This window comes from Desmodus rotundus, chromosome 5, assembly GCF_022682495.2.
Source record: "Desmodus rotundus isolate HL8 chromosome 5, HLdesRot8A.1, whole genome shotgun sequence".
NCBI classification, from domain to species: Eukaryota; Metazoa; Chordata; class Mammalia; order Chiroptera; family Phyllostomidae; genus Desmodus; species Desmodus rotundus.
The window spans coordinates 78,514,158-78,526,759 of NC_071391.1; the positions used below are offsets into that span (position 1 = coordinate 78,514,158).

Genomic DNA, 12,602 nt, shown 5'->3' on the forward strand with positions numbered 1-12,602 from the left:
ATTACTAGATTTCATAGATTTTTTTTTTAAAGATTTTATTTATTTTATTTTTAGACAGAGGGGGAGGGAGAAAGACAGGAAGAGAAACATCAATGTGTGGTTGCCTCTCGTGTGCCCCCTACTGGGGACCTGGCCTGCAACCCAGGCATGTGCCCTGACTGGGAATCAAACCGGTGACCCTTTGGTTCACAGGTCAGCACTCAATGCACTGAGCCACACCACCTAGGGGTTTCATAGATTTTTAGTAAATATCTCTTGAACTTCATTTCAGCTGTCTTTTTCCCCACTGTCTTCATCTGAATAATTAAAATAGTCCTACACATCCCTACCTTCTTTGTTGTATCTCTGCATATTAGTTTTCTTTGCTGTATAACAAACTGCTCTAAAACTTAAGTAGCTCAAAAGAAACAAAAAAACATTTATTATCTTATAGTCTCCGAGGGTCAGGAATATAATAGCACCTTAATTGGGTGGTTCTAGCTCAGAATCTCTCATGAGGTTGAGTCAAGCTCTCAGCAAAAGATCTATGCCTCTATCCAGCTAGGGCTGAATGATTTTTTTCCAAGCTCACATGATTGATTGCAGGTCTCAATTCTTCACTAGCTGCTCAGTTCCTCACCGTGTGTAACCTTCCATAAGGCCATTTGCAGTGTGGCGGCTTTTTTTCCCCCAGAGTGAGAGAGTTTCCAAGACAGAAGTCATCATGTTTCATAACATAATTTTGGAAGTGACAAACCATCACTTCTGTTGTATGCTTTTGATCATATACACAAATGCTTATACACTGTAGGAGGGAACTATGCACAGATATGAATAACAGGTGACAGCAATCATTGGGGGTCATCTTAGCGACTGTACTTCAGAGTTAGGGGAAATAGATGATGCAAGGTTTAGAAAACTCCAAAAACATTCCAGTTTATATCATTAGTGAGGATTAAAATGAAAAAGATTACTTTGAAAATGAAATAGTCAAAATAAAGAGGAGGTCTTTGATAAAAAAATAAATAAAAGAGCTAATAAAGAAAAGACGAAATTAGTGATTTGAAAAATAAAACCAAAGGGTTTTCTCTGAATGTAGGGCAAAGACATATTATGGAAAATTAAATAAAAATTAATAGTTATGGAGGCTAGATCTAGAATTAGGTTAACTTCTATTAAAAAGAGTTTCTGAAGAAGAAAACAAATAGGAGAGGAGAGGATAGACTCATACGAAGAAAGTTTCCCAGGGCTGAAAACTCTTGTCCCTTCCCACCCATTCCTACAAGTTTTCATATTGACAGTGCTAAAAAAAAATGCCTAGAATTTGAGAATTCCAAGGATAAAGAAAATAATAATAGTGCTTGCAGAGAAAAGTTACTTTTCAAACAAAACAGATTATCCCTAATCTTTTAATTGGACAAATGGGATGCAGGAGGTTGAAGGAGCATTTTCTTTAAATATTTGAAGGAAAATTATTTAGAACCTAGTATCCTATACCTAGTCAAGTTCTTACTTAAGTTTAAACCAAAATGGAAATATTTCCAGACAGGTTAGGATACAGAGGATTTAAGGATTCTGCAGAAATGAGACATATCTTTTCCTCCACCATTGCCAATATCAGCCATTAAACAAATTGAGCTTTATTAGACTAAACAGGAAGAGGTGCTCTTGAACGAGTAATCCTGACCATAAGGTGAATATAAATAGAAAAAAGCAGACATCATCCATCCAAAAATACAAAAAGTATAAACCAAAACATTTTTTAGATGATAAAAATTGTCCCATAGAAACCAACTATGAAACCAAAGAACACAAACATGGTAGTCCAAAAAGAATTTAGTATCCGTACACAACCATTTCGGGTTAATTTAAAATCTTGAATCCAAAATTCAAAAGCTGAAAAATCAAAAAAGTAATAGGAAATGCAGGAAACAAATAGAAAAAGACAAAAATCATATCACAAATTAGTCATCTCAGTATATGAAAGAAAAGACATAAAGAGAATCTTTCCATGGGGGTGGGTGGGGCAGGGGAGGGCAGGGGGAAAATTAGGACAGCTGTAAAAGAACAACAATAATAAAAATAAAAGATAATCTTTCTAAAACAAAGTAGGAAAATAAAAAGATTATTCTTTATTCCAATGAAGGTTATCTGTAAATACATGTACCAGCAGTAAACATCCCAGTATTGATAGATTGGAAGTATTCCATTTAAAATTGGGAATAAGACAAAGTATATGTGCACTTTATTTCAGTTTTTTCTAGGCTTAGAAATTTTTTGCCATAGAATTATAAGTAGTATACTTCTCTTGTATATGTGGTTATATTCATTTTTCATCCCTAATCCCACATATTTTTCTTTTATCTGGCTCTTAAGGAATTGATGGCTTTATAGATTTTTTTGCATTACTAAATTGTAAAAACTACTTAGATATATCCTATCAAAACTTGTTGGATCTACCTAAGCAGTGCTTAAGCAGTATGGTGTTTATGGCCTATAAAGCATATATTAGGGGGCAAAAGGTGAAAAATTAGTGATCTAAGTTTTTGTTGCAAGAAATGAGGAAAAAACCCAGCAAATTAAACTTAAAGAAAGTAGAAGGAAGGAAAGACAAAAGCCAAAATTAATGAAACACAAAATAATTGTACATTAGAAAAAAGAAAAAAGACAAAAATTAACCCTGGCTCGTGTGGCTCAGTGGATCCTGTGCCACATTGATTCCCAGTCAGAGCACGTGCCTGGGTGCAGGCCAGGTTCCCAGCTGGGGGCATGTGAGAAGCAACCAATCGATGTTTCTCTCGCACATCAGTGTTTCTCTCCATCTCTTTCTCCCTCTCTTCCCCTCTCTCTAAAAATAAATTAAAAAAAGAAAAAAGACAAAAATTAGGTCTTTAGAAAGAATAATTCTGTTTTTGTTCATTATCAGATTGTCATTTGCTTCTTTATTTTTTTCTGGTTTCTTTGATTTTTCTTTTTCTGGAGTCTTAGTATTTTTGTTAAATTCTTAGTTCCTTTATTATTTTTATATTTTTCTTTAAAATGAAAGCATTAGAAGCTATATTTTTTCTTGATATTGCTTTTATTATAGCTTTTGTGCTATGACGTGTTTTCCCTTTTTTGCTTTCTATTTTTTAAAGTATATTTTATTGATTATGCTATTACAGTTTTCCCAATTTTTCCCCTTTATCCCCCCTCTGCCTCACAACCCCCAACCCTCCAGGATTCCTCCCCCTTAGCTCATGTCCATGGGTTGTACATGTAAGTTCTTTGAATTCTGTTTCTTGTACCACTTTTGACCTCTCACTATTTTATGCCTACCAATTATGCTTCTTCCTCCCTGTACCTTTTCCCCCCTTCCCCTCCCCACTGAAAACCCTCCATGTGATGTCCATTTCTCTGATTCTGTTCCTGTTCCAGTTGTTTGCTTAGTTTTGTTTTTGTTGTTTTTCTTTTTTTTAAGGTTCGGTTGTTGATAGTTGTGTTTCTTGTCATTTTACTGTTCATAGTTTTTGATCTTCTTCAATTTCTTAGATAAGTCCCTTTAATATTTCATATAATAAGAGCTTGGTGATGATGAACTTCTTTAACTTGACCTTATCTGGGAAGCACTTTATCTGTCCTTCCATTCTAAATGAAAGCTTTGCTGGATAGAGTAATTTTGGATGTAGGTCCTTGCCTTTCATGACTTTGAATACTTCTTTCCAGTCCCTTCTTGCCTGCAAGGTTTCTTTTGAGAAATCAGCCGACGGTCTTATGGGAACTCCTTTGTAGGTAACTATCTCCTTTTCTCTTGCTACTTTTAAGATTCTCCCCTTATCTTTCATCTTGGGTAGCTTAATTATGATGTGTCTTGGTGTGTTTCTTCTTGGATCCAATTCCTTTGGTACTCTCAGAGCTTCCTGGACTTCCTGGAAGTCTATTTCCTTTGCCAGATTGGGGAATTTCTCCTTCATTATGTTTTCAATTTCTTGCTCTTCGTCTTCTCCTTCTGGCACCCCTAGATTTGTATCTTGGAATGTTTAAAGTTATCCTGGAGGTTCCTAAGCCTGTCCTTCTTTTGAATTCTCATTTCTTCATTCTGTTCCAGTTGGATGTTTTATTTCTTCCTTTTCTTCCAAATCGTTGATTTGAGTCCTGGTTTACTTCCTGTCACTTTTGGTTCCCTGAATATTTTTGCTTTATTTCATTTTGGTTATCTTTCATTTGTTCTTTCATTTTTTGACCAAGCTCAATCAGTTCTTTGAACATTTTGATTACCAGGGCTTTAAACTCTCCATCAGATAGGTTGGCTGTCTCCTCCTCGCTTAGCTCTTTTTCTGGAGGTTTGCTCTGTTCTTTCATTTGGGCCCCATTTCTTTGTCTTAGCACACCCAATAAATTGTAAGGGGGGAGAGGCCTTAGGTATTCACCTGGGCAGGGCAATCCTCCTTGCTGTGGGGAGGCGCCTGCTCCTCTCTAGTGCGCTTTCCAACGAACTCTCACATGACTGGGAGTTTCTCCCACCCCGGCAACCCCCGCTGTAGTCCACAGCTCTGCGTCTGAGTTTCCAGTTCAGTCAGCCCCGCCTTGCCCAGCCCATTCCACCCTCATGGTCCCATGCTTCGTCAGTTCTGTCAGCTGGCCCTGCCTGCATGGTCCACCACCTTGCTGTGGGTTCTCTTCATCCGCCTGTCTTACCGGTCTGGGTGGTCTGGTTGACTGTTTCTTTAATTCCTGGGTTGTTGGGAGTTCCATGCAGTTTGATTTTCTGGTACTTCTGGTTCTTTATTGATTTTAGATTGGTTGTTATCCTCATTTTGGTTGTGTGAGGAAGTGAAGGGTTTCTACCTACACCTCCATCTTGGCCAGAACTTGGAAACTTTTCTCCCCTTTTTTTGCTTTCTTGATCATAATTTTTTTTTCTTTAATCCATGTTTCCCATAGGAATTTAATTTCTAAATAGTGAAGTTTTTTGAGTTGTTTATATACTTATGGGTTATGATCACAGAACTAGCCTATAAAAATATCTTCTAAAAATTTTGTATGTGTGCATGTGCTCTTAGAAAAACATTATCTTTTTGAGAGTTTCATGAATATCTAATAAATCATATTGATTAATTGTATTCTAAATTATTCTGTGTCCTTAATATTTTTTCTTCTAGATTTTCAGATGTTGAGAGATTTTGTGATAGTCACTGAGACACAATTGATTTGCGAAGCCATATGCATTCCCAGTTTTCTCTGCCTTGTGTACCTTCCACGTTAGGGGCTAGGTAATTTATTCACTTCTTTGGCCTCCCTTCTTGCCAGGGTGGCCATGTGACACAGTTCTGGCAAATGGTTCTACAGGAAGGCTAATAGGAAAGGTTTCACTTTCCAGATGAGTTAAATTAATGTGTCTGGCACTGTGCTCGCTTTCCCCCTTTAACAATCACATTGAGAAGCTAACGGAGTGGAGATAGAAGGATCCTGGTGAGGGTCTACACCGGTAATCACCTGTGTCTAGACTTCTTGTTACATAAGAAAAAAACCTAATAATCCAAGCCAGTGATTTTCAACCTTTTTCATCTCATAGCACACGTAAACTAATTACTAAAATTCTGTGGCACACCAAAACATGTATTTTTTGCCTATTTGGCAAAAACATATATGTATAATATTGATTCATTCACTCTGGAGTGCTATTGTTGTGTTGGCTGTTGTCATTTTTTTAATGTGACAATCTAAAGGGAAAGAAATCAGTGCCCTTGACTAAATAGTCAGGTATTGCATGTTTTAAAAATTCTTGCAGCACACCAATGTGCCTGCTGTGGCACAATGGTTGAAAATCGCTGATCGAAGCCACTATTGATTGAGTTAAATGTTATTTTCAGCTGAGTGCATCTTAACTGAAATAAGGATGTGTTAAAGTATTCCAATGTATTTGTATCAAGTTCTTACCTATATAATTATTTTTGTTTTATATTTTGATATATATTTTCTGTTGTAAATAGATGGACATATTTTTTTCCATTCATGAAGTTTTTATTCCACTTATATGAACTTAATACACATTTAACAATTATTCTTAGATTGTTCACTAAAATTTCATAAGACATTAAATAAAGCTAACGATCATCTCAAATTATTTCCCTGTTAAGTATTTTATAGCATATGCATGTTAGGCAAGTATAAAAAACCACATCTTACAAAAGCAGAAAAAACCTTAAATACATGGTTTTTTTTTTTTCTTTTGTTTTACTGCTGTGTTTGATATCATGAAGTGATGGATATCAAGCAGTTCATTTTACTGCATCTTGTACATTTGTTCTTGGGTTGCCAAAAACACTCAAATACAAATACAGTGAGTTTGGCAAAAATAATGTAAACATACAGGAGGTACCTTTACAAATAATAGAATGTGAACCGTTTCTGCCCTCATCCAAAGTACATTGGGTCACAACTAAAGGAACACTTTTTGGAGCTGTAGTCAAAGATGTGCATGTTGAGATTGAGTATTGCACAGATACACACGTGATTCAAAGTGTACTTATCCATGGGATATCCATTTCTATCCTTTAAGTGTTCTGGAACTTAAATACCCACAACAACTCCACTTGTGACTGGAAAGAGTTATCTCCTTTATACCCCACCAGGACAAACAATATGCAGATAGTTTCCTTTGCTTACAACATGAAGCAGTTTTACTTTAATTTTTTTCATGTCTAATTTTTATTCTGAAATATAAAGCTCTCTGAATTAAAGTAGTTGACATTACAGTATTATATTAATTTCAGGTGTAGAACAGAGTGAGATTTCACATTTATTACCTTACAAAGGGATCACCATGAAAAGTCCACTGTCCATCTGTCACCATACAGAATTACTGTGATATTATTAATATTCCCTATGTTGTACTTTGCATCCCCATGACTTACAAGTTTGTACCTCTTAATCCCCTTAACCTTTTTGCCCATACCTCCACCATCCAACCTTCTGTCAGTTACCATTTTTTTGTACCTATGTGTTGGTTTGTTTTGTTTGTTCATTTTAAACATTTTTTAGATTCCATATGTAGGTGAAATGATAGAATATTTGTCTTTCTCTGTCTTAACTTCACTTAGCATAATAACCTCTAGGTCTTTCGATGTTGTCACAAATGACAAGATCTGTTTCTTTTTCAAGGCTGAGTGATATTCCAGTGTGTTGTGTGCATGTGCACACACCCACCCACTTCTTTATCCATTCATCTGGTGATGAACACCTAGGTTGTTTCAGTAACTTGGTTATGGCATTATTATTAGCATGCTGTCTTTGTATGAATCTTCACTTAATTTATCAAGTTCAGCAAAGGCTTCATCAAAAGATTTCTTTGCAAGAAAGCAAGCTTTCTCCAGGGAATGAACAATCTCGTAATAGAACACAGAAAAGTTAAGGGCTAGACCCAATCTGATAGGATGTATTGGTTGCATTTGGTGTACTTGTTGTGACTGATCCACAATCGCTTTCTTGTCATCACCAGCAGCAACATCAGCCAAGTAACAATAGTAGTTTCCTGCTATTAGGGATCGAGAACTTTTCCAAGAGAAATAAATATATATCATTGCAGATATCTCTTAGCTTGGCCTCAATTTTCTCTCTGTATTCTCAAGTCATCTCCTGTTTCTTCTCAGTATCTCTCATTTTTTGATAAATACTTGAGATGACCCTCCAAAATGACCTATGGATTCCTACAACATTTTTATAAGCATCTAAGAAAAGTTTCCTCTCCCCTTTGGATAATTCAGTTAGAGACTTCAGGCAGGCTGCCATGTCATCATTTCGCTCAACCTGCTCCGCCAGTTTGGCCTCCTGCGCTAGGTAGCTCATTTTTATCCATGACTGGATGTTCTGTGTCCAGGTGGATGTGGACTGACGGGCTCAGCAGTCTCTAGACGGACATATGTTCATAAATAGTGCTTTTTATCATTACCTACATGATGTTTTTTCTAGTTTTTTTTAACCATAAATTCCCTTTTGGATGATAGTAATATTGTCATGCTGCTTTCTTTTGGTTTGTGTTTGCCTAGTATCTCTTAAAACAGTTGTTTTTTTATAAAAACTTGGTAAAACGTACATTACATAAAAAATTACTATTTTATCCATTTTAAAGTGTGCAATTCAGTGACATTGAGTACATTCACAGTGTTGTGCAAACATCGACAATATGTGTATCCTACTGGCCTGGTAGTTCAGTTGTTCAGAGTGTCGTCCCAATACACTAAAGCCGCAGGTTCCATCCCGTCAGACATATACAAGAATCAACCAATGAATGCATAAATAAGTGGGACAACAAATCAGTGTTTCTTCCCCCGACCCCCTCCCCGTCTTTCTCTCTCTCAAATCAGTAAATTAGCCCTGGCTGGTGTGGCTCAGTGGATTGGGCCTGCGAACCAGGGAGTCACTGGTTCGACTCCCAGTCAGGGCACATGCCCGGGTTGCAAGCCAGGTCCCCAGTGGGGGGAGTGTGAGAGGCAACCACACATTAATGTTTCTCTCCCTCTCTTTCTTCCTCCCTTGCCCTCTTTCTAATAATAAATAAATAAAATCTTTAAAAATATACCAATAAATTTTAAAAACTAAAAACTAAAAAAAAAATCTCCATTGTTAGAACTTCTGAATTATTTCAAACAAAAGCTCTATATCCATCAAACAGTAATTCCCTGTATCCCCTTCCCCAGCCCTTGGTATCCACCATTCAATTTTTTGTCTGTATGAATTTGCCTATTATTCTAATTGTCTCATGTAGGTGGAATCATGTAACATTTGCCCTTTTGAAAAGCATACTGTCTTCTAATGGGATAATTTATTCAGTTGATAGTTAATGTTTAACTGATATTCTTATTTTTACTGCTTCTGTAAATTATCACTTATTAGATACTATTTTTCCTTATTTTTGTTAATTTGAAATTTTACTTGCATTAGTGATTACTTTCCTGTTTCTCACTCTCAGTCAAAGGCATATGGTATTACTATTAATTAAAAGCAAAATACCACCCTGGCCAGAGGCTCAGTTGATTGGAGCATTGTCCTGTGCACCAAAAGGTTGCAGGTTTGATTCCTGGTTAGGGTACATACCTGGGTTATGGATTCGATCACCGGGCTGGGCACATATAGAGGGTAACTGATCAATGTTTCTCACATCAATGTTTCTCTCTCTAAACTACTGAGCCACACTAGCCAGGGAAGCATGTCCCTTTTAAAATGTAGTTTGGTAACGTATTCCAAAAGAGTGTTTTCTTACTGATTCAGTCTTAATTTCGTATGTACATATTATTTGCTATTGCTTCTTCCCTTTTACATTGAAGTGCCATTTGATATAATAGATAATGTATGTAAAGTAGAACACATAAACCTATAAGTGGGTAAATATCAGAGGCAATGTTGAGTGAAAAAAAAATTGAAAATATTACTGTTTAGTAAATTTTATTTTTTATTTTATTTTTAATTATATTTTATTGATTATGCTATTACAATTGCCCCACTTACTCCCCCTTTGCCCACATCCACCCTGTGCACCCACTCTCTCAGGCAGTCCCCACACCATTGTTCATGTCCATGGGTCATGCGTATAAGTGCTTTGGCTACACCATTTTCTATACTGTGTTTTACATCCCTATGGCTATTCTGTAACTACCTATGTGTACTTCTTAATTCCCTCACATCTTCACTCATTCCCCCACACCCCCTCCTATCAGGCAACCATCAAAACACTCTCTGGATCCATGATTCTGTCTCTGTTCGCCTTGTTTGCTTAGTTTGTTTTTTAGATTCAATTGTTGATAGATATGTATTTTTTGCCACTTTATTGTGCGTGATTTTGATTTTCTTTTTCTTAAATAAGTCCCTTTAACATTTCATATAATAATGGTTTCGTGATGATGAAACCATTAGAGAAAGAGGCTATCTTTTGGTAGGCTTTAAAATGGATAGCCTCTTTTGGTAGTCTCTTTGATAAACTCCTTTAGTTTTTTCTTGTCTGGGAAGCTCTTTATCTGCACTTCGATTCCAAACGATATCTTTTCTGGGTAGAGAAATCTTGGCTGTAGGTCCCTGCTTTTCATGACTTTGATATTTCTTGCCAGTCCCTTCCAGCCTGCAGTTTCTTTTGAGAAATCAGCTGACAGTCTTCTAGGAACTCTCCTGTAGGTAACTGACTGCTTTTCTCTTGCTGCTTTTAAGATTCTCTCTTTGTCTTTAACCTTTGGCATTTTAATTAAGATGTGTCTTGGAGTGGGTCTCTTTGCATCCATCTTGTGTGGGACTCTGTGCTTCCTGGACTTGCATGTCTATTTCCTTCACCAAATTGGGAAGTTTTCTTTCACTATTTTTTCAAATACATTTCCACTTTCTTGCTCTTTCTCTTCTCCTTCTGGCACCCCTATGATGTGAATGTTGGACAGCTTGAAGTTGCCCCAGAGGCTTTTTACACTGTCCTTGTTTTTTTGGATTCATTTTCTTTCTTGATGTTCCGATTGGTGTTTTTTTGCTTCCTTATGTTCCTAATCATTGATTTGATTCTTGGCTTCATCCACTTGACTGCTTTTTCCCTGTAAGTCGTTCTTTATTTCAATTATTGTATCCTTCATTTTTGACTGAATCTTTTTCATACTGTTGAGGTCCTCACTAAGTTCCTTGAGCATCCTTACAACAAGTGTTTTGAACTCTGTACCGGATACATTGCTTATCTACCCTTTCTTAGTTCTTTCTCTGGAGTTTTGATCTCTTCTTTCATTTGGTCCATGTTTCTTTGTCTCCTTATTTTGGTAGCCTCTTTGTGTTTGTTTCTATCTATTAAGTAGAGCCGCTATGATTCCCTGTCTTGGTAATGTGGCCTAATGTAATAGATGTTTTGTAAGGTCCAGTGCCATAGCCTCCCCTATCGCCCTAGGGGGTACTTGAGGTGCGCCCTTTGTGTGAGCCACGTACACCTTCTTCTTGTATTTGAGCCTTGATTACTGTTGGAAAGTCAATGGGAAGATTTATTCAGGCCAGTTAGTTGCAAGGACTGGCTATGACCACTGGCCAGCAACCTCTGCCCTCCGTAGAGGATCAGCTGTGCAGGGGCAGGGTGGTGTTGCTCTAGCGTGGTCTGCATCTGTCCACTGGATGCACAGGATCTTGGGTTTCTTGGGTGGCGTGGGCCAAGGTCAGCCCCTTCCTTTGTTTGGCCTGGAGCCATCCTGCATGAGCTATAAAGCAATCTGAGATGGCTACTACTTGTGCTGGGCTTGGAGATTCCCAGGCAAAGCCAAGCTGTGAACCTAGGCTTGCTGCTGCTAGTGCTGGACCTGGGGCCACTTAGCAAATGTATGGGGGCTGGAGGCTATTGCTTGTTTGACAGGATTTAGGAAGTTGTGAAGCATGAGCCAAGACCAGCCATTCATATGGAAAAGTCACAGTTAATAGTTTGGGTGGGCCAGTAAGTTGGGTGCTAAGGTGGGATCTCCAGGGCAGGGCAAACAGTGTTAGCCAGGTTAATGGAGTCTCAGATATGGCAACCACCTGCCATCTCTGTGGCTCTGGGGGGAGAACTCAGAAAAGGGACAATGGCCCTGCTTGCCTTTCTGTCTGGGAGAAAGCTGCCCCTCAGCTCCTGCTTTGATGCCTGACACTTCATTTCCTCTCTGTATGCTGCTTGTGCCTTTCAAGCTGCTACCCCAGTGCTGGAGCTCAGAGGGAGTGAGTCTGTGTTAGTCCATGTATGGGTTCTTTAAGGGGAACTGCTTGGGACCCCCGAGAGTTTCTTCCCCCCCGACTCAATTCCCACTGTTTTTTGCAGCCTGAAGTTATGGGGACTTATCTTCCTGGCACTGGATCCCTGGGCTGGGTGGCCTGGTGTGGGTCTGGGACTCCTTGCTCCTGATTTATCCACCACCTGTGGATGTGGGACCAGCCTGTTCTGCATCTCCTCCCATCCCACCAGTGTGCATGGATGTGGTTTCCTGGAGGTTGGAACAGGGAACTAGAGAAGGTATATTAAATTATCAAGTTTGATTCTTCCTTGGATAAGATTTTCTGGTAGATACTCTCTAACCCTCATCCTTCACCACACCATTCCCTCTTGCCTCATGAGGTGCAAGTCACATTTGAGCCCTTCCGACATGTACCCAGCAGTGGTTTGAATACACAAGGATACTAAGGTAGTCTTATTTCAGGGAGGCCTGGATCTCCTCTGATTAGTGACTTTTGATCCACAATTCTCCAAGCTTTATCAGGCTGTCTTAGAACTACACATACGGTGTATTATTCTTGCTATTTAACCTTACTTTCTGCTCTTCCCTGCAGGGATACAGCGGTGTCCAACGCATGACCCAGGATGGCTATGAATGTGGCCCAACACAAAGTCATGAATTAACTTAAAACACTGAGATTTTTTTTGTGATTTTGTGTCACAGTGTATTTAACGTGTGGCCCAAGACAACTTCTTCTTCCAGTGTGGCCCAGAGATGCCATAATGTTGGACACCGCTGGTAGATCATCATTGTAGGCTTATCCTTTGACCAGCTTTCTGTAGTTCACCTCCCATTTTCCTTCCCAGGCCTTTCCCTGAGTAAATGTCTTGCTCTTCTAATCCCATATGCTTTTTGGAAAACCTAAACGAACACAAGTCAGTATTTGTAAAG

General features: G+C 38.3%; 1 protein-coding gene and 1 pseudogene across 1 annotated transcript in view; one reads left to right on the plus strand and one right to left on the minus strand.

The window, feature by feature from the left end:
- CUL5 (cullin 5) overlaps positions 1–12,602 on the plus strand; it is a 102,615-nt gene that overhangs the window by 29,527 nt on the left and 60,486 nt on the right. The gene's annotated exons all lie outside the window — the stretch shown is intronic.
- LOC112314218 (14-3-3 protein zeta/delta pseudogene) lies at positions 7,224–7,892 on the minus strand (annotated as a pseudogene).